At 35.6% G+C, this 24494-nt stretch overlaps 1 long non-coding RNA gene across 1 annotated transcript; it reads right to left on the bottom strand.

Annotated features, from left to right (window-relative positions):
• Nucleotides 1-20215: 20215 nt before the first annotated feature.
• LOC107813250 (uncharacterized) lies at nt 20216-22653 on the bottom strand. Its single transcript, XR_001654278.2, has 2 exons — nt 22070-22653; nt 20216-20467 (listed from the first exon to the last, which is right to left on the bottom strand). It is a non-coding gene; the product is annotated as an uncharacterized LOC107813250 (long non-coding RNA).
• Nucleotides 22654-24494: the final 1841 nt, after the last annotated feature.

The following is a 24494-nucleotide window of genomic DNA, read 5'->3' as shown; positions in this document are numbered from 1 at the left end:
CATAATCTAAATTGGCATTGTCTCTATGGCATAAAATTGTTGAATTAATTTATTAAAAGTTAAACATCACGCTATGCAAGCGATTCCGTGAGTTTAGCAAAGAATTCATTAAATTAAAAATTGACTAAAACTAACGAATATGGTATGACATTATTGAATTAATTTATTGAATGTTAAACATCACGTTACGCAAGTGATTCCGTGAAATTAAAACGTGCCTACTAATTGCCTAGCGCTTAAATTAATTATAAGAGAAACTAAGTTATAAGTTATTTAGTGAAATAAAAATTTGACTTTTTATTGAGGCATTTCAATTAAATGAAAAATATAAAAGTTGCGTCAGCTTGTTATTTTAAAGAAGGAATTTTTACTTCCTATAGCAAAAGTTAACCCCCTATTTATTTAAAATAAATACCTTTTAAATAAATTACCTCCTATAGATACCTTATGTGGTTTATAGCAAAATTTCTACTTTTGGTTATCTCCTACACTTAAGCCACTATACACGCTATGTTTTATTTCCCTCTCTCCATTCTCAGATTTTTCTCTCTCATAGTTACCGTTTTTCATACAACTTCTCAATACAAGTTCACCCTCTCTTTCTCTAAATTGATACAATCTATTTTTCATTCCAATTCTCTGTAATCGCGCTCAAAATCAGAATCCTCCTCACCCACAACACTGCTTCCTCCTTCCCCAATCTCGGGTAAACTTTAATCTCATCTACATTTTACTCATTTGTTTCTATAATTAGTGTGGTAAGTATTTATTTATTTTGATTTTCGCCATTTTTGCTTATTCTCAACATCTCTACTCACCAAATTTTATCTAATTAACAGTACCCAAGTCGTATTCTCACGACGTCCGAGAATACACCCTCGCAAGTTGATTACTAGAGGTATACCCACTAAAATTCTCAATTTTGATGGTCCCTCTTTCTCCTTGCAAATCACTCAAGGGGAATTGGATGCAGGTTTAGCCAAAAATATGGCATTGGAGAAGACAACAAAATCTCTTCATGAAAATTTCAAAGAAACCCAAGTCGAGAAATCATTAAAGGAAACAAGACTTCCCATTCCGGAAAAGAGGAAAAAACATATCTCTGAAGCTTCATCTTTCAAGGGGAAGGAGGTTGAAGCAAGTAAAAGCTCAGATAAAATCTAAGAAAAGGTAATTTTTGATGTATTCATCTGTATTATTCATGTATTCATACGCATAAAACTGTCCAATTTTTCTATTCAAAAAGGATATTCAATGTATTTTTGTACTTTTAGAAAATAATGATACAGATATGTATATGTATTTTGATGTATTTTTATAGTTGTATTTTTAAGGATTTTCAAGGTTCCCATAACTGTTTTTTATTCTAATTTTAATGTATTTATTTGTTGTATGCATATGTTTAATTTTTCAGTCTGTATTTAGTTGTATTCATATGTATTCATGTTAGATATATTTATGAAATATGTGTTGTATGCAGTTGTTTTTATATGTATTTATTCTTGTCAGTGTATTTAGTTATATTCATTTGTATTCATGTCAGAGGTACTATGAAATATGTGTTGTATTCAGTTGTATCTATATGTATTTATACTTGTAAGTGTTTTTAGTTGTATTCATATGTATTCATGTCAGTAGTACTATGAAATATTTGTTGTATTTAGTTGACTTTATATGTATTTATTCTTGTTAAATGCAGGGGAAGTTGTTTGTGAAAAAACAACCAATATTTGCACCGCATATCAATGTATATACTAACACTGACATAGTCTTCGAGCTAAAAGAGAATCTTACTCCAGAGCAGTACAAACAACTGGGTAATACTTGTTTTGAAAATTTCCTTCAAATGAAGCGTTGTGAAGTCCAACATCAACTCTTCAAATGCTTCATGGCTCTCTAGTTAGAAGGAACTCCTAACAATGTATTTGCAATACACGTCAATGGTACTTTATTACATTTCTCATCAAGAGAGTTTGCGCTTGTGACTGGCCTCAAATGTGTTGGAAATGATGCAGATTTTGAGTTCAGTGAAAAGGTTCCTAACCGGCTTAATGAGACTTACTTTGGAGGTGTCAATCTTGTCAAGAAGAAATATTTGATGAAATGCTTTGCTGACAAAAACTGGGGTCACGACAACGATGGTGATGCCTTAAAGATAATTTTGTTGTATTTCATACACACCTTCATTTTTTCATCTGAGAAGAACAGCACAACCATACCAAGGCTACATTTTGACTTGGTAGAGAGTGGGTGCTATTCTGAATATCATTGGAGTTTAAAAGTATTTGAAACGCTGACAAAATCTATTAGCAAGAAGATGGATGCTCAGAAGAAGTATTACAGGATGGTTGGGATGCCCCTAGCTATGCAAGTGTGGTTTTATGAGTGCTGTTTCAGATGTTGATCCCAAAATTGCACTCCGAGTTGATAACGTGGTCCCCAAAATACTCAATTGGAGAACCACCAGAAATCAGCCAAACTTTGCTTATCTGATGAACAGCATGTTCAATGACAAGGGAAACATGGTAATATACAATTTGTATCGTGGCTAGTTTACATTTTACTAATCATTAATTCTGCATACATTTGCATACAGATGTTGCATACACTTACATACAAATGCATACAGATGTTGCATACATTTGCATACAAATACTGCATACAGATACATACAGTAGTATACAGTTGTTGCTGCCTTCGTTATTAATTCTTCATACAATTGCATATAATTTACTAATCATTAGTGCTGTCTTAATTTGAATACAAATTACAGTTTGATTCCAGATTTGCATGCGTATGTTCGTAGTAAGACTTTGATTGTATTTCGTTTTTCAGATTGTTTACAAGGACATCCATCCAACCGATATAGAGCTTGCCGTTATTCAAATTCCTCCCGTAGGCGTTGATGTTGAGAACAGTCCTACTCCTACTCATTCAAACAAGTCGGCAGAGGATTCAGATAATTTTTCTCCTACACCTGATCTTCAATGTAAGAAGAAACATGTTGCAAGTGTTTGTCCATCTTCATCACCGCCCCATAAATAGCGCAAGGAACACGAAAGGCATCCCTCAAATACAGAGTATCAATCCAAGATTCCTCTTGTTTGCGTATCCGAAATTGGACAAAATGTTTTGCATCACAATCAACTGGCAGATTCCAAAAATTATGAAGTATCTTCTTTGAGGAAAGACCTAAATTCATTCAAAGAATACATGAGTATTTATCCACATATTAAACATTACAGTTTAGTGCTTAACATTCATATATTTTTGGCACAATTTTCTAATTATTTCTGTCTTGCTAAGGTTGTGGGCGAGTTCAAGTCTCTGAGAACACTGATCGGTGATAACTTTAAGATGTTTTCTGACCATCTTCAACACAATCAGCAAAATAAAAGTTTACACCAGAGAAAGGAACCCGTATGGAGACGTGATGATGGTATTGAAAAGTCATATGATGCCAACTTGCAAGATATTCCAAAAGTCCACAGACAGACTGACACAGCTATCGGGGATAATGTTGAGGTTTAATATTTTTAACATCTTTAGCATATGTTTATATCTCCTGTTTGCTATTATTCGGATTAATCATATATAAACAATTTTGCAACATTGTGAAATACAAGTATATATAGAATTATTCAGTATTTTTAAAAATCTTAATCCTATATGCATTTATATTTTCCTGAATTTATTTTTGCAGTTATTATTGTGCTCTTCGCATGCTGTATCTACATGTATTCATATATATTACAACATGATACTTGTATACGGTTAAGCTGTATTTTACTATATTCATATGTATTTTAAATGGCATCATTATTCTTAAATAACGGCAGTTTTTTAATGTATTCATATGTATTTTTAAAGTTATCAGTAATTGTAACTAACTAGTATTTAGTTATCAGTAGTTTATCAATGTTATTCTTAAATAATTGTATTTTAAAAGTTATCAGTATTCGACAAGCATTTAACTGCCTCACTAGTACTGACCAACAACATGTATTTAAATGTATTCAGATGTGTTTTAATATTAACATGTAGTTGGAATTAACTGCTGTATTTAAATATATTCAGCCGTATTTTAATATATTCAGATTTGTTATTCTTGAATATGTGTGATGTATTTAACTTAGATTTCCATTAGCAAAATCAGTTTCCTTACTGTATTTATATGTATTTAACTATATTCATACACTAAGTTACTACACTAACAATGATGCATACGTCTAACAGAAAACAGTGTATAATGCTCAATGTATGGAGTCAAGAGTTGAGGGGAATACTACACCAGAGGTGCCGTGCAACATACCACCTACAGGTCAAGAGGGTGTATCTACAGATTTCTATGTATCTCAATTTGAGTTGGACGACAAGTTTCTTCCCAGTCAAATTTCAGAAACTAGAATTGTGATACACAACAGTGCAAAAAAAAATGAATCAACCCCAGTATCATCTCATAGGAATCGGCGACCAAGTAGATGGTATTCTTCGCCTTATGAGTCTAACTTCGACTCCACAGGTTAGTGTTTTATAAACTAATGATCTATTTCCCCATGGTTTTTATAATTAAAAGTCTCTATTCACGAATTAAATGAACAACAGGTACCTTAGTAAAGTGGACCCCCATTTTTGAAAAAAGACACCCCTTTGAGGATGATTCAATAACGGGGCCACATCCTATATTATCATTCAGGAATACGAAAAATGGGTTCGTGATGGTCTTCTTGCTAGACATGAATAGAAGTGAGTTTTTCCCCAGTATGTATATTAAGTATATATATTTTAAAAAATGTATACAATATTTTTTTATATCATACTTGTAGAAGTAATTTGGAAGACTATTACAAGAAGAACAAGTCAACACTTAATATACCATTGGATTTTGGAGTTGATCAAGTCAATTCAAAAAATTAGTTTTACCTTCTATCGTTTGACGGGAAGTTATGGGATGACAACGTAAGTTTTACCCCTTCCAACTCCACTATAATTTATTTCTTTAGTATTGTTTTGTCTAGTTGTATAATTCACAATGATGTTACAAGTAAATCTGTTGTATTTAATTGTATTCATCTGTATTGTAACAATTTTTATTAGCTGAAAATGTAACATGTTTTTAACTGAATCTGTATGATGAATTTAATGGCATCATTATTCCTGAAGAACTGCTGTATTTTAATGTATTCTAATATATTTTCAAAGTTATTAGTTGTTGTAACTAACATATGTATTACAATAATATGTATTTAACTGACTCATTAGTTTTGAATAACAACATGTATTTAAATATATTCAGATGTATTTTAACATCAATGGGTAGTTGTAATATCTTTATTATCTGTTGTAATATCTTGAACTGTATTATCTGTTGTATTTTAACTGTAGCTGCTATAATACCTGCTGTAATATCTATTGTATTTTAACTGTATTCATACACTCTGTATTTTAACATCACTGGGTATTTATTCTTGAATATCTGCTGTAACACAGCATATTCAGATATATTTTTCTCTATTCAGATGTATTATTCTTTGATCTGTGTGATGTATTTAACTGGGTTTTCACTTGTCATATTTTTTTTCTTAGTTTGATTAATTGGACTCACACTATGTAATTAAATTTGTGTATAGCATATTGACGTCATATTCTACTATCTGAGAAAGAAGGGAAAGTACAATCAAACAAGCAACTTCAAGTATACAACTGTTGATTGTATATTCAAGACAAGAATCGGTGAAATCTTCGATAGGTATGCTGATATAGATAGTAATGCTAATGTAGCCAAAGAAGAGGATGTGGTATGTGAGTACATAAGGGGCTACAGATCGCTAGCTAATGTACCTTGGCATACTGTTGACAATGTCTTTATACCAGTCAACTTGAAGGACAAACTACACTGGATACTGGCTGTTGTCTCATTCAAGGAGAGATATATCAAAGTGTATGACTCGTACAGATCTGCAGGTCATGATGCCTATGTAGCTTTTGAGATAGATAAGCTAGCTAAGTTTGTATCTCTGTATCTATCAATCAGTGGCTTTTACAGAGATCATCAAGGCATAGATTGGTCTACTTACTCAGCATATATTGACAAGTCACACACTGATCCCTTTGAAGTTTTTTTCATATCAGATCTGCCTCAACAGAAAGCTGGGAGCATGTAAGTATTCAATCATCATTCTTGTATGTTAAATCTAATTGTATGAATTATTTTTAATTGTTTGAATCAACATTTTTTAGGGATTGTGGGGTGCATGTTAAGGCATACGCAGAGTTTCTGAGCACTCTTGGTGAGATTCCACAAATAACATTTGATTCCAATTTACTCCATCAAAGATATGGTGCTCTCCTCTGGGACTATGCTATGCGGAAGATAGACGCTAATGCTATAAGCGAGAATGAAGCACCCTCAAAGATTGCTAGACAAATCATGGAGTCAGATTCAAAGTTGCAGATAGTGTTAGAGTAGCTTTAGGTGAATGTAGTTTGGGAATGTTGTTTTTAGGTGAATACTGTTTTTTGAATAGTTTTTTGGTGAAGATGGTATTCAGTTAGAAAAAACCATCACTTTATCAACAGTGTTTGTGTATGACAATTGCAACTTTTCAATCGATGTTTCATTGTTTTGTTCATAAGTGTTCATGCTTAATCTTCAGTTTATATTCACATGTATCTTACATGATATAAGTATGTATTAATATTCAGTAACTTGGGTTGAACAGGTTATACGTATTGAACATGTTAATATCAAAGTCAGAAACTTTATGTATATTGAACAGGCTATATTAAAGAATTCAGATCTTTTTTCTGTATTCAGCTTTATTCGGCTGTATTATTCAGCTATATTCAGTTATATTCTTTAATATGTATCTTTCAAATTCAGTTAATACATATTACATAAGACAAATTCAGATGTATTAAATAGGTTATACGTATTTATTGAAATTGTTATATTATAGCTGAGTATATAGATGTATTCCGATGTATTCTGACTAGTTATGTATATTTAACTCAGACACTGTCTATGATAGTATGTCTAAGTATATGGTGGACAAGGTTATATTCGATTGTATTCAACACAATACTGCAACTAAATGTATACAGAATCTAATCATGTTATATGTATTTATTGAATTTGTCATATTATAGCTGAGTATATAGTTGTATTCCGATGTATTTTGACTAGTTATATATATAACTCAGGCACTGTCTATAATAAATTGTCAAAGTATATGTGGACAAGGTTGTATTCGAATGTATCCAGCACAGTACTGCAACTAAATGTATCCAGAATCTATTCACGAAAGGCATTTTAGAAATTATTACTTGACAATGAGAATTTATTACTTGACAATGTCATCATAAGTATTGACAAATCGTTGGAGAACTAATACATGTCAAAGTGTTAACTAAATGCTACGTGGAGCATTTCTATACGTTCGCTTGTTATGTCCTCCCTGCCCACATATGCTACATGAATGTTGATTTTTCGGCTGCAGCAATTCACTTAAAGGTTTATCGCACTTCTTCTTTGGCCTTCCAAGAGGTCATTTCCATTTGGGTGGTAATACAACCTCCTCTACAATATGTGCTGGTATATTCCAGTCATTTATGTCCGGTAGCGGGTACACATGCACATAGTATGTCATTACAACAGAATTTGATTTGTAATAGTTAGAGCAATAGTCTTCTGGCATTAGAAAATTGCTCTTCAATACAGCCCAAGCATGTGGGCATGGTAATTCATCAACTTGGAACCTCCCACAAACATATTTTCTCTCTAACAGGCAGACAGTGTAATGCCTCCCTCCATCGTTAATCGTATGTAAGTATTCAGTTGATGGTGCCACCTATATTTAAACATAGAAATATAAGTTTGAGCACATATAACTGAATTACCATATGTATAATGCTGAATTACTCAGTTACATACAACTGAAATATTTGCATACAAAAGAATACATCATATATTTAAACCGGCAGACTATAAACTATAATTACGTCTTAGCTTATGAATACAATGACATACATCAAAAATCTGTTGTACGTTAGGCAACTGAAGTGTAACAAAAATATTAGAAGGCTACGACATGACAATACGTCTATATAAATTTTTTTGTATAATACAGATTTGTTAGTTGTATTCTGATGTATTCGAATAGTTGATTTTTGCAGCATGTATTTAGTTGTATTCATATGTATTCAACTCAGATCTTCGATAAAATATGTGTTGTATGCAGTTGATTTTAGTTGTATTCATATGTATTCATGGCGGTTGTATTATAAAAAATGTATTGTATTCATGTCAGTTATTTCAGAAAAAAATTAAGCTATATAATACAATGACATTAAAATAAAACTTACAGTCATGCATGTAGACATTGCCTCATTCAAATTCAGCATCTCCTGATATATTTTTCCAAGCGTTGTGTATGTATGTGTAGCTTCTTTGCGGTTACTATAATTCCAACGTCCAAACATCTTCCTAACTTCATCGAGGAAGTCGTATATTGGCAATTCCCTTGCTTACACTAGTATGACATTGATTGACTCAGCAATATTTAACGTCATTGTCCATCCTCTGTTAACAGATGCATACAACCTAGCCCACTTTTCGTATCCAGCTAACTCCAAGTATTCTAGAACCCTAATATCTACCTTCTCCACCTTCTCCATCAGACTGTCAAATTCAGCTTGTGTGTATACTTTTGCCATCGAGAAGTATATCTCGCTCAACTTGGCATGACTCTTTTTGAATTTCTTATATACGTTGTTCCATAGATGCCATATACAAGCAAAATGCGGTACATCTGGATGCACTCTCGATACAGATTTAATTCAACATCGCAACATAGTAGAACTTTTAAATAAAGGCAAAAGTAGTTAATATTAAATAAAACCTTTAAGAATAGAATATAACTCCAAAAGTACTAAACAATCCATCCCCGAACCCGGTGTCACTGAGTGCATGAGCATCTAAATGATAACAACATTCGACTGATAAAACACTATCAGAAAATGTAGAACAGTACAGCATGAAAGGAAAGGAGAGTCAAGGTCAGCGAACGCCATGCAGCTACCTAAATAGCCTTATGAGTCTGACTCCTCAATCAGCAACCGCCGTGACCAGAAGTGTCTAGATCTGTACACGAGGAACAGGGGGTAACGTGAGTACACCAACTCAGTAGGTAACAGAAATAAATAAGGAACTGAGAAGTAGTGTCGAGCTATGCAAATATAGTTATCTCAATAACTTTCAAATAAGAGTAGTCATACTTTCAATTTAACAGTTTATGTCATATTAGTACGTACTCAATAAACCAGATATCAAATTTGACGGAGCAGTAAATAATATCTTCCAATAATTTTCAAAACAGTGATATGACATCTGTGATGCAACAGTAATGAAGTAAATGTATTTTCTCAGAATAACAGTCACTCTGTCCTCCCATTCACTCCAACCTCACAATCACTCATTCCTCACATTCACTCATTCCTCCCAGTCACTCAGCACTCGGCACTCGCACTCAGTAGGTACCTGCGCTCACTGGGGGGGTGTACAGACTCCGGAGGGGCTCCTTCAGCCCAAGCGCTATAACAAGCCACCTCGTGGCATAAATCACTCAGGCCCTCGGCCTCACTCAATCGTAAATCTTTCCAGTCTCTCGGGCTCTCAAAAAGAATCATATAAACAGCCCAAACAGAGGTAATATCATGTATCAATAATGAACAGCAAAAGACGGAGGCATAATAAGCAAGAAAAGATATGACTGAGTACAAAACAATAATTAGCAGCTAATTCAGTAAGTACACGACCTCGCAGGTCTCAACAGTGATCACATAAGGCCTAAACATGATTTCTAACATGAAATAAAGTCAATTTCTATGAAAACAGAGGAAGCATGTATTAAACAATAGGCCAATTAATTCCACAGTCTCGCGGGACGGACCAAGTCAAAATCCCTACGATGCACGCCCACATGCCCGTCACTTAGCATGTGCGTCACCTCCAAAGTAGTCATACGACAGAATGTCCGGGGTTTCATACCCTTGGGACCATATTTATAACCATTACTTACCTCAATCCAAGCAAAACTCCTACTTTAAAATACCTTTGCCTCTCAAATCGACCTCCGAATGTCTCGAATCTAGCCATAATAATTCGATTCAGTCAATAAAAAATATAGAAAATTAATTCCACATGGAATTCTACATTTTCCATTAAAAATTCGAAATTGCACTAAAAATTCGCTCGTAAGGCCCACGTCTCGGAACCCGACAAAAATTACGAAATATGAACCCCCATCCAACCACAAGTCCAACCATACAAATTTTACCAAAATCCGACAACAATTCGGCCTGCAAATCATCAAATCTTATTTTCAAATCTCTAGGCCCAAATTCCCAATTTACACCTCAAAAACACGTAATCTAGCCGGGATATTCAATGATAATTCAATAATATTGACTAACAATGATCACAAGGGACTTACCTCAAGAATTCCCATGATTTCTTGCTCAAAATTGTTCCAAATCCGAGATTGAAACTCAAAAAAAAAGAAACAAAATGGGTTGTTCGCCCTTTAACTGCCCAAAATTTTCGGGTACTATTCACGGGGTACTGTTCAGGGGACTGTTCACGGTATTGCTCACGGTACTGTTCATGGGTACTATTCACATGCTGTAAAAAAATCAGCAGTTTTTTTTATATCCGTTAACCTTCCGAAATCCACCCGAGGCCCTCGGGACTTCAACAAAATGCATCAACTAGTCCTAAAACATGATACGAACTTAGTTAAAACCTCAATCGCATCAAATAATGCTAAAACCGTGAATCACTCCCCAATTCAAGCCTAATGAAACTAAGAAAGTCCAACTTCTATATTCGAAACAAAAACCTATCAAATTAAGTCCGATTGACTTCAGATTTTGCACACAAGTCATAAATGACATAACGAAGCTATGAAAATTTTCAGAACTAGATTCCGACCCCGATATCAAAAAGTCAACCCTCGGTCAAGCTTTCCAAAAATCTTCTATTTTCCAACTTTTGCCAAAATGCGCCAAATTATCCTACAAACTTCCAAATCCAAATCCGAACATGCGCCTAAGTCAAAAATCGCCATACGAAGCTATTGGAATCATCAAAAATCTAATCCGGGGTCGTTTGCTCAAAAGTCAAATCTCTGGTCAAACTTAAGAATCTTTAGCCTTAGATTTCTAGATTCCGTTAATTGCCGATAATTTGGTCTAGGGACCTTCGAATTCGATTTCGGACATATGACCAAGTCCCAAATCATAATACGGAACTACTGGAATGGTCAAAACTTGTATCCGGGTTTGTTTGCTCAAAATGTTGACCGAAGTCAACTCAATTGAGTTTTAAAGCTCTAATTCACAATTTAATCCATTTTTCACATAAAAACCTTCTGGAAAATTATACGGACTACGCACGCAAGTCGAGGAATTATTGTTACCGCTTTTCAAGGTCTTAAAATACCGAGATGATTATTTAATTTAAAGATGACATTTTGAGTCATCACATTTTTCACCTCTAAAACAAACGCCTGTCCTCGAACGTACTAAGAATTATTCTCAGGTTACCAAATTGATGATTTTACTTTTACACAAATATTCGCGGTTGATCCCACATTACCACATTCAACATAAGTCTGACAATACTATTTCAATCGACATTATTTCCTTTATCCATATTTGTAAACTTTAAGACCAAATTTCTTACACTCCAATCATTTCCAGAAAGATCCGATTTCACATCAACACACGATATTAGTCTCGACTGGCTATAGCAACTCGTGCCTACGCACCCATCAAATACGGGGTATTACATTCTCCCCCACTTAGGGTCATTCGTCCTCAAATGAGAAGTAGAGTCCGTCTTCAAACACATAATGTAACTTATCTCTTTCTTTGCACATCTTAATATCCCAATTTCTTTTTTCTAACTCCCAAATTTTTCAGAAATTTCGGCAAAGTCTCCCCTGTAATTAGGAATATCCACCTGCCAGAGTAACACCAAAACAACTCCTAACAACATGTTCACAACTCCACAAAGCACCACAAAGTATATATTAATAACACTCATCTCCGCATTACAAGCACGACATTATCACAATGATATCTTGACATGAAACACATCATATGTATGACCATAACCACATCTCTGGTCTTAATAGTTGTTCATAATAGATTACAACATCACCAATTAACCTTATGTTAATAAAAATTCCGTTTCAAACCTCCAGTTTACTAACAACAAGGCATGAAGATCTCATAATTACTTACCCGAATTAACGAGTAACAATTTACATCCCCCAGGCACTCACCTCGTAGTCTAAAACTCAATAATTACAATACAAATCTAGCAAATTATGCACAAAGATATTCATACAAGATTTTTTTTTCCAAATAAGTCTAATAAGCATGACTCCCTATAAGTACTATAGTACAAATTTTAATTTCACAAAGGGAGTATTTAAACACAAAAAAAATTTCACCACAAGGACCTCATCCTTATATAACATCTACCGCAGCTTGTAGCCCGGTTTAAATATTTCACATTATATAAAACACAAGGATCTCATCCTCAACTATGTACCACAAGTAATATGCACATCGTGCCAAATTGGAACATTCCATTTTCTTCTTTTGAATAATTTTCGTTTAACAAATTCACAACACATAATGATAGACATAACTATCTCCATCGAATCTCCCAACAGGAGTATTCACATAAGTAGATTTCAAAATTACGAAGTTCACTCATGAGTGGAGCACAATAGGAGGACTTGTCTCAATACTCAGAACCGAATCAAGTAAAAAATGTTACTTTATAATAATTCGAGATCGTACTTGTAAGGACACCATCTGGTGTTGCGACCTCGGCCATACCATAGAAAATATATCAACGGGTTGGGTCTCCACCTCTAGGAGTCTCACCTCCACCTCTAACATCCTGACCCCTACCTCTGGCTGGTCATTTAAGTGGAGTAGTAACTGCAATGAGGTACGTAGCCTGAGTGCTTTGATAAAATATGTTTCTCCCAAGTCTAAGACAATTTTCCATAATTTTTTGCACATTATTTAAATATTACCATTTTGTGTATTTTTCAAAATTTTAAGTAGTTTATTGATAATTATCCTATTTTTCCAATATTGAGATATTTTATTAATTTAATGTTTTTTTTCAAAAAATAAATTATAATTACTACATCATTGATATAGTCGTTGACATTTTACATAAATACTACAAGATTTTCTAATTAAATAACTATTTTCTATTTCAGAGCACAATCTAGCAATTACATGATGTGCATAGTACTACCACATTCATAACAATCCCTTTGAGTGTTCAACTGCTCATACTGAGTCTATGCTAGATAAATAAAATAATCATTATATGAACCTCGTATCGGTAGTGCATTAAAAGAACTTACTGGAGCACCCCGAGTAATCAGATATATTGACTGGGCTGGCCGGCTGCCCAAGCCCGTGTCATAATGATTTGTAATTGTAGAGTAGAATCCCCTGAATCCTTTAAAACCTCGAGACCTATTGGTCTCCTTAGCTTCCTCTTTTCCTCATCCAGAACACATTCTAACATTTTGGCAATTTGTACCATTAGCCAAGATAAAGCATCAGCCTGTAGCTTCCCGAGTTATACAAAATTTCAATATCATAATTGAGTCCTTTAATGATTTTGTGGACTCGCTCTCTAGCTTAGGAACCAAAGTAGGAGTATGACGGCTAACTTATTGAACCTGATGGCATATTCTGACACTGTTATGATGACCTGACACAACCGTTCAGACCACATATACCACACATTATAGAGAATCCGGGAGACAAACTCCTTCAAAAACATTTCTGAGAACTGAGCCGAGTAAGTGGTGTTGCATTAGCTAGTCTGCCCTCTTCATAGGCCTGCCACAAACACCGGCGACTAATTTCTTCTTTTGCTATGTTGACTTGACACTGTTGAGCTAACCTATTTCTTCATATACTCTTCGATTCTTATTTTGGGTAACTCTTTCCCATAATTATGCACAATAATCACAAAAGTATAGCTCCATCAAGATAAATCTTCGCACGAACTACATAGTCCAGAAGATCGTCAACCACTGTACTTTCTCTGAAGCACCCCAAAATTTACAACCTTGACTTCCACACTGAGCAAACCTTCTGTAAATGTAAAGTTATTTTTTTTTTCTAACTTCTTTGAAACTGAAGTATTGGATTATTAAGGAGGCAGACATACCGCAAGTCCTAACCTTATCCCCTGTATGTCTCAAGCCTTAAATATATGTAAATTATTGTGGAGCCTTTCAGTACCATATATATATATATATATATATATATATATATATATATATATATATATATATATATATATATATATATATATATATTAGGTTAAAACTGATATAATACATGACCATTCGATCCATTCATTAATAGTAGACATCCCCATTTGGCGCGAAGTCATGGGTCACAACGCCCAATAATCCACAATGTTGACCTTTGTAACTCATATAAATCAACCAGACGCCAAGGTCTGTTGCACCCCTACATGATTCACTGGGTGATATTCTCAATGCGTCCACATCTTCAGACAAAACCATAACGGGTCTAGTAAATACGTAATCTCTCCACCACTTCTTGGCGGAACCCGTTATCTGAAACACAGTAAAATCAACCCCCATTGCTTTCAACTATTCCCATGTTCTACGATACTTCATAGCAGCGGTTGAGAAAATCATGTGGGTCCTCAGAAGGTGTACCACTGAAATGGACTGGAAATAGCTTGGTAAACTTGTCCAATCTCAAAAAAGCCTCAAAAGACAAGGCAGGTCCGTCATCGGCCCGTGCCGCAATAACTGGCTGAGCTGCCCCAACTAGATGAGATTAAGCTAAATCCTTCATAAGCTAATGCAACACAACCCATCTAATTCCTCAAACGATTTGCAAATCTCGCATTCACCCTTGTAACAGTCAAGCCCACTCTTATAAGCGATCCAAACTCAAATTGCAACACGTATATTTCACTGGTAAGAGAGGACTGCCAACCAACAACATAAGGATCACACAAACTTCAGAACATCCCGCAGGAGATAATCCACTTGCTTAGCCTCAAACTGGTATCTCTCTATACTCTTCCATAATCATAACTCTTACAAAATCACTTAACCCCCCTCTGAGTCTGAACTCATAACACCACATGAAGATTTACTCCGCTCCATTACTAAACTACACGAGAGGTCCTTCAACACACCCATAGCTCGAGGCCATATGCCAACTTAAGACAGAAGTAAAACACCTAATAATCCTTGTTACGTCCTCAGCAAACTCTTCCTGTCACATTTGAACATATCTCGCTATCAAATCATACTCACCCCTAGTCATCCAGTCACAAATCCCACTAATAAGGACATAAACGGACAGATAAGTCACAAATGCACGTGTTCACACAATCGAAATCTCAGTACTCAAGCCACAAACAAAACCTAGCCTCAAGTCCTCCAGACTGGCCCAACATCACACACAGAAATCACATCTCGCACCTCCTCCAGGGAATCGCAAACTGTCGATACACAACAGATACCGAGCGCTCATGTGTGCACACGAATGTGTGGAAGGAATTCAAGGAATTACTCTTCAAGTTTAATCAATGTCGCACGATAAGAATTCAAGAATGTGGAATTTCCTAAAGGGTTCTGCAGCCTCTCGAAGATAAGTACAGACATCTCCGTACCGATCTGAAAGACCCTACTAAACCTGCTCATGACTCGTGAGACCTATGTAACCTAGTGCTCTGATACCAACTTGTCACGACCCAAAATCTGACCTGTCGTGATGGCGCCTATCGTGGTACAAGGCAAGCCTCAACTCAACATCTCAACATAGTAGAACTTTTAAATAAAGGCGAAAGCAGTTAATATTAAATAAAACCTTTAAGAATAGAATATAGCTCCAAAGTACAAAGAATCCATTCCCAAAACCCGGTGTCACTGAGTGCATGAGCATCTAAATGATAACAACATTCGACTGATAAAACATTGTCTGGAAATATAGAACAATACAACATGAAAGGAAAGGCGAGTCAAGGTCAGCGAACGCCATGCAACTACCTCAATAGCCTCATGAGTCTGACTCCTCAATTAGCAACCGCCGTGACCAGAAGTGTCTCGATCTGTACATGAGGTACAGGGGTAACGTGAGTACACCAACTCAGTAAGTAACAGAAATAAATAAGGAACTGAGAAGTAGTGATGAGCTATGCAAATATAGTTATCTCAATAACTTTCAAATAAGAGTAATCATACTTTCAATTTAATAGTTTAAGTCACATCAGTACATACTCAATAAACCAGATATCAAATTTAATGGAGCAGTAAATAATATCTTCTAATAATTTTCAAAACAGTGATATGACATTTGTGATGCAACAATAATGAAGTAAATGTATTTTCTAAGAATAACAGTCACTCTGTCCTCACATTCACTCCAACCTCACAATCACTCATTCCTCACATTCACTCATTCCTCCCAGTCGCTCAGCACTCGGCACTCGCACTCAGTAGGTACATGCGCTCACCGGGGGTGTATACAGACTCCGGAGGGGCTCCTTCAGCCCAAGCGCTATAACAAGCCACCTCGTGGCATAAATCACTCACGCCCTCGACCTCACTCAATCGTAAATCTCTCCAGTCTCTCGGGCTCTCAAAAAGAATCATATAAACAACCCAAACAGAGGTAATATCATGTATCAACAATGAACAGCAAGAGACGGAAGTAGATTCCAACCCCGATATCAAAAAGTCAACCCTCGATCAAGCTTTCAAAAAATCTTTTATTTTCCAACTTTTGCCAAAATGCGCCAAATTATCCTACAGACTTCCACATCCAAATCCGAACATGCGCCTAAGTCAAAAATCACCATACGAAGCTATTGGAATCATCAAAAATCTAATCCGAGGTCGTTTGCTCAAAAGTCAAATCTCCGATCAAACTTAAGAAATCTTTAGCCTTAGATTTCTAGATTCCGTTAATTGCCGATAATTTGGTCTAGGGACCTCCGAATTCGATTTCGGACATATGACCAAGTCCCAAATCATGATACGGAACTACCGGAATGGTCAAAACTTATATCCGTGTTCGTTTGCTCAAAATGTTGACCGAAGTCAATTCAGTTGAGTTTTAAAGCTCTAATTCACAATTTAATCCATTTTTCACAAAAAAAAACTTCCAAAAAATTATACGGACTGCGCACGCAAGTCGAGGAATTATTGATAATGATTTTCAAGGTCTTAAAATACTGAGATAATTATTTAATTTAAAGATGACATTTTGGGTCATCATACATATACAAGCAAAATGCGGTACATCTGGATACACTCTCGATACAAATTTAATGATACTCTCATTTCTATCTGAAATGATGCACATGTTTTCCCTGTTACTGTATGCTATCTTGAATTTCTCAAAGAACCACGTCCAAGCAGCATCGTTCTCTGAATCAAACACCATATGCTAGTGGCAATATATGACCTATAAAGACAATTGAATACATATTTTTAAAACATGTATTTCAATCTTTAAAATATTAACAGATTTTATTATAATTTAGGTACTCACCTGCACCATCCAACGTGCTTGCCAAAACGAATGTCCCGGTGTAGTAAGATTTTAGGTGACTTCCATCCACAACAACAATGGGTCTACAATGATCAAACCCCTTTATAAAGGCATACAAAGATATATACACGTATATGAATTCATTTTTGGGTGATTTTACCATTCTGATGTGGGAACCTGGATATGTCATATCCATTGTATATAAGTATCCTGGTAATTTTTTGTAAGAATCAGCCAGTTCACCTATCAAATAATTCATTGCCTTTTCTTTAGCCCTCCACGCCAACATGTAGCTAACATCTACACCTAAATCTGATTTCACGTCATCAATAATATCCTTTGGGGTGTATTACCTCTTATGATTAGTAAGCTTAGGCCTAATCATACCACCTATAAGGTTGCTACTTGTCTGCCGCTGCTCATACACCTTGTCCTTCAGCAGACATGTATGGTTATCAATGAATTCTCTCACTTTGAATAGTTCTGATTTGTTAATGCTTGAAGCCTTAAACCTCCATTCACAATCTTTTGAAATACATAATAATGCATAGCTGCAAAGAATTAATCATTGTACATATGATTAGCATAAATGTTTACAAAAAAATGCACTCATATACACACGAATACAATCTGACATAGATACATTCTACACACACACACACACACACACACACACACACACACACACATATATATATATATATATATATATATATATATATATATAACTTATTATACAACTGAATTCAATTATAGTTATATGCATTTAAATACAATGAATACAACTGAATACAATTATTGTTATATGCATAGACTTAAAAAGGACAGCAGACAAAATACGAAAATAATTAGAGACACTGTAATGTAATTATACCAGTAAAATACATATGAATACATGTATTTAAGGACCATAAACAAACATATGTTAAACACATCAGTGATAATAAAATGAAAATCCACAAATACGCATAAATACATCAACGTTTAACTTACAGCTCGAACCAATAATACAAAAAAAATTTAAATACTCGCAAACCTGACAGCATTAGACCTATCAACCCGGAATTGAAACCTTTGAGATATAGCATAATTCTCTCAATGTAGCCTTATCCTTATATACTTGTCCAACAATAACCTCCCTTTGATTAGTTTTTGAAATTATCAAATCCTTGTTCAGTCCAAACACCTCAATTGCTTCTCCTGAATTGACAAGATCCAGAGCAAGCATATCATCTGTACCGGAATCATACCTTTGGCAAGATTCGTCTATTTGCACAATATCTCCTTCACTTAAAGTACTATAGGATACAAGTTCTTTTTCAATCGTTGTTATGCACAAAGGATACATCCCGAATTCTCTGTTCTCTTTTTTCAACTCTGCATACACCATGTAACCCATGTCATTGTGTATTTCCATTGGCGTGCTATTCCCTTCTACTTTGTATTGAATTTTAATGGACTTCGTGCTCAAATCTATGCCCAGTTGATTAGAAATTGAAGCAACCAAATCATTATACGACGCATACTCCTTTATCAGTATTCCCTCAATTGAAAAATCGACGTAAATTGCCCTCATCGTTCAACTTGCCAGAATGACGCAACAACACTGTTAAACTTGTCATATGTATAATGGAACTATACCGTATTTTGTATACAATTTGTATCAATCGTAATTTTCCGTGGTTGAATTGAGAACTGCGAACAGAGAAAAAGGAGAAGTGAATGGAAAAACTGTTGACCGATGTTGCTCTTGTTTTCGCTAATTTTTTGTTGAATCGTGAATTGAAGAATACAGATTAATGGGTAATAGTTTTTGTTCGTTGAGTTAAATTAGGATAATATCAAGTGATTTGATTTCCTTTCCGTTTTTAACTAGTTCAACCTTCCAGATTTTATGCAAATATGTTACTGTATTCACGATAAGGCCGCGTCAATACATTCAAATACATATCAACCTTAGCTGGAATTCCCTTTTTAACGCCTATTTTTACTATTATATTAATGAATACAATAGCTTAAATACATCAAATACATTGTATAACCACATAAAAGGTATCTATAACACGTAATATAGTAAAAGGTATCTATAAATGACTAATTAGACCTAAAAGATGATGTTTTATGAAAAAATTTCTTTAAAGAATGGGCAACCTTCTTACCCAAAAATGGGCCGACTTTTATTAGTATTGGCCACTTTAAAAGGGAATGGACCAGCTATTTGGGTATTTGAAGATTGGACTGCTTTAAAGATTTGGCTATTGCAACAACATTGGGTTAGCTTTTACTTGCATAGGAAAAATAGGACCAATAAATCACAATAAAGAAATGGACCAGCAGCCTAATTTGGTCTATCCAGAAAAGTAATTATTTAGTCCAATTATTACTTGGAAAATCAGATTCTTGAATCTAACTTCACGGCCCAATTTCATGAATTTATTACAGCCTATTGCCCATTAGTTGCGATCGAAAGAAACTAAAACTAACAATAAGCAAATAAGAGTTAAAAGCGTGAGTTTGAGCAAGAAAATTAAAGGCTAAACTACATTCAAAATCTACATGCTATCAACAAACTAATTAACCTTTAACATTTCAAAATAAAGTATCCATAATTATGTCAAAAACAATGTATAACAGATATACTAACTGAATATGGTTTCAACCACCCGTGTAGAGAAAAATGATTGATTTAACTAATTTCTAACATATGTACATGCTTAACACAAATGTAACATTCATTCTTGAGCAAAATTGAATATGAGAATTCTCCAGGAGTCCAAACCAAATTCCAAGCTTCTTTATTACTGTAAAATACCTACAGTACAAGGTCAAAAAGTTACCTGATTAGCAGCGAAACAAAGAAACAGTTATTCGAACTTGGAATTCAACTATTGGGAAACCCAGTAGAAGCAGCAGACTTTCGAAAGAGAAAGAACTTAGCAAAAAGCTTTAAGTATTCCCCTATTATTCTGAAGGATTTTATACTTAAAGATGCTACTCAACTAGCTCTCCAGTTTCAGCTTCCTCTATGCATTCAGATGCTGATTTTTCCTCTCTAAGATGTTTTCAAAGACCCATTGAATAATGTGTGTAAAAAATATCTTTTTTAGAGTCCAAGATCTTTTTTAAATGAGAAAAGAGCTCCTCTTTTTATAGGGGAGGAAAGGCATTGAGACAGATTTTGTTTGACCAAAAATTTGTCCAAAATGATAGATTTTTGACCAAAAATATATCCAAAACCAAAATTTTGGTCAATGAACAGTTTTTCTTACTAATTGTGGACAGAATTTTAGAGTATTGTACTCCAAAACAGTCAGTAAAAGCAACCAAACCAAGAACCCTACACTCAAGTACCCCCTTGCTACCCTTCCCCTTTATCTTCAATTCATTCATTCAGCAGAAATAGATCTCAAGCCAGACTTAGATTGGCCAAATCTAGTAGTAAAAAGGGCAGAACTTTACCAACAAACCAAAACTCAAACAATTAAGCTAAACCAAACAAAAGCATACCATATATATATATATTAATAACGCTTTAATTTGATATTAAATTCGACCACGAAACATGTGCGTCTCAAACAAAACGATCCTTAAGCGGTGTCACAATTAATTGGTAGCCGATAACCCAAAGGAGTTCACGGAGATGACGAGATTGAGAAGTTGAGTACAGTAATAGCAAGCTAGCACAAATAAATATTGCAAATTTATGAAGTAATTATTCTGAATTGAGCGTTTAAAAGGTGTTAAATAAAATTAAACAAAAGATCATGTATGCAGGAATCGAACCCTGAACCTTTACTACCTTAACCAAAGGCTTAACCACTAAACTAACACTGAAATATTTGTCAAGTGGTGTCACTTTAGATAATATGTACAAATTTCCTATTCGCATGTCATTTACAGCAACAGTTTTAATCAAAATTTCTGACGATGCGGTGTCACGTGACACCATTTCGATGTACGTACATACGCCCTTGCAATGCGTCTCAAACAAAATGATCCTAATTGAGTGACGACAATAAAATTTAACAACTGAGGAATCTGACGAGTGACAAACTATCTTAGTTAAATGTCTAACTATATCAACAGACCCTATTTAACATGAATTAACCATAGTGAACAATAATCACATGAGAAGCAACTTTAAACCTTCAATTTAACTAAAATGACCAGCGAGTTTGTTGAAAAATGCTAAAACTTCAAACACCACTAGCAGAACTTATGAGATAGGAATCCGAACAACACAATAATTTGAGATCAACGAGCGACGACTAATCATTACTAACTCTAAACTAACTAACGACTAACTAAAGATAAATAAAACACATGATCAAACAAAGATCAAAAAATTTAGACCTAAACAAACTACAATGAAACAGAAAGAAAAAGAAAGGGGACATAAGAGATTAGGGTGTACCTGAAACTAAAGTGTCCGAAATAGTGGTGGTGCGACAGTGGTGGTGATTCTGGCAGCGATAGATGAAGTTTTGATGTCGGACATGCTCTTCTTATTGCTAGCCCGTCACTATCAACTCCAATCAAACTGAAGTCGAATAACGAACTCAGAAACAAGAAGAGCTTGTTCGAGCCAAAGTAGAAGCGGCCAGCAACCCGCCGGAATTGAGCCACCGGAGTTTCGACTTTGAACCAAGAAAGAACGGTAGACTAGGGGGAGACCTACACACTCATGTAGGTATTAAGTGGTGGTGAGGTCTCAAACTTGAAAAATCTAAGGAAAAATAGGCGGCTAGGGTTTCAAGTTTTCGAAGATTTGTGATGTTTGAGAAGGATTTAAAGGATTTGGGGTTTGGATTCATGAAGAGGAGGTTGATATGAATAGTGGGTGAAATTTTGGTGGTGTTTGGAGCACCACCAGCAGTGGCGCACGGTGGTGGCAGTGGAGGAAGGCGGCGGCGGCTTGAGAAAAGAGAGAGAGGGGTCTCTAGGGTTTGGGTCCTTATATAAATGGCAAGTAATCAGATTTTAAAAGGATTTTATACCTCAAAGGGGAACAAAGGAGGGACATTAGATCAAAGATCATTGAAGGCTGAGATTTGATCTTGAATACTTAATCAAAATTACGTAGTTTCAAGACAAAACTAAGTCGTTTTGTAGCTCTTTCTTGGCCAACCACATAATGGACCGGGTATGGCCGAAATGGGCTCAAATTTTGGGCCAATTTTTGCTCAATTTTAATTAAAATACACTAGTCCAATCCCTACCCCATTTATCAAACCATTAATCAACTCTTAAAACCTATACATACACAAATAAGAACAAAAACACACGCACTCATACACACACACATTTACAGTTGCCCATATTTGCTCAATAACAAGAAGAGTTTTCTATATATATATATATATATATATATATATATATATATATATATATAATATAAACAAGGCAAAAATTAGGCATTTACACTTAGTTTCCTGCTATTTTAGATTTATGATGTATTATTCAGTTAGTTTGGGTTGTATCTAGAGGCTCTTGACTTGTGACATCGGATTTTTGGGTTGTGTTGGTATATTTTGTTCTATTTTTCGCACATTTCAGTTGATTTATATATCTCATATGAGAATTCGAGACTTAATCAGTTTTAGAAAATAGTTTTATAAAAAATATTCAATGTGGTTACTTGTTGGGTTGGCTTGCCTAGTACTGTGAGAGGCGCCATCACGACCGGGGTATTTGGGGTCGTGACAAGTATGTATTAGAGCCTAGGTTACATAGGTCTCGCGAGTCATGAGCTGGTTTAGTAGAGTCTCGCGGATCGGTACAGAGACATCTGTATTTATCCTCGGGAGGCTGCAAACCTTTAGGAAAAACTTCTCATTCTTGAATTCCTGTCGTGCGAATATGTTGATTCTTGTACTAAACTTCTGTTATTCTATTCTCTCATAGATGGTGAGGACACGTGCTACCGTTCAGGATGGACCACCACCAGTACCACCAACTGGGGCCACTAGTGGCCGAGGACGCGGTCGAGGCCGTGGTAAGGGCAGGGGTGTAGCCCGCACAGCAGCTAGGGCATCATCTGTAGATCCACCAGCTGCCTCAGTTCAGGATCAGGTCCTAGCTGCGGATACTCCAGCAGCACCAGCTCAGGCACCGACTGTGCCTATTGTAATTCCAGGCCTTCGGGAGGCTTTAGCTCAGATTCTATCGGTATGCATTGGCCTGGCTCAGGCGGTCTCAGTTGCTACAGCCGCAGCTACTTCTCAGGACAAGGGAGGTACTCAGACTCCCGTTGCTTGCACACATGAGCAGGTTGTGTAGGGACTTCAAACACCAGGGGCACCTCCAGCCCAGCCGGTCGTACCAACTCAGGAGTATGTGGTACCAGTTATGCCTGACGACGAGCAGCGTCGATTGGAGAGATTTGGTAGACTTCATCCTCCGACTTTCAGTGGTACAGAGGGCAAGGAAGCCCAGGGTTTCTTGGACAAGTGTCAAAGTATTCTTCATACAACGGGTATTCTGGAGACTAGTGGTGTTGCATTCACTACTTTTCAGTTTTCTAGAGCTGCCTTTACTTGGTGGGAGGCTTATGAGAGGCGTGTGCCTGTTGATATAGCGCCCCTTACCGGTAGCGGTTGTCACACCTCCTTTTTCCGCGCCCGCGAGGGTGCAGGGGAGTTTTTCCAATTAAAGGACAATCGAGACGGGATTGGTTTATTTATTTCAGAGTCGCCACTTGGGAGATTTAGGGTGTCCCAAGTCACCAATTTTAATCCCGAATCGAGGAAAAGAATGACTCCATATTACAGTTTGCGTACCAGAAATCCGGATAAGGAATTCTGTTAACCCGGGAGAAGGTGTTAGGCATTCCCGAGTTC

The sequence above is a fragment of the Nicotiana tabacum genome, chromosome 8 (assembly GCF_000715075.1).
Source record: "Nicotiana tabacum cultivar K326 chromosome 8, ASM71507v2, whole genome shotgun sequence".
In the NCBI taxonomy this organism is placed as follows: domain Eukaryota; kingdom Viridiplantae; phylum Streptophyta; class Magnoliopsida; order Solanales; family Solanaceae; genus Nicotiana; species Nicotiana tabacum.
The sequence above is the reverse complement of the archived record's forward strand: the minus strand, read 5'-3'. Positions and strand labels throughout refer to the sequence as shown.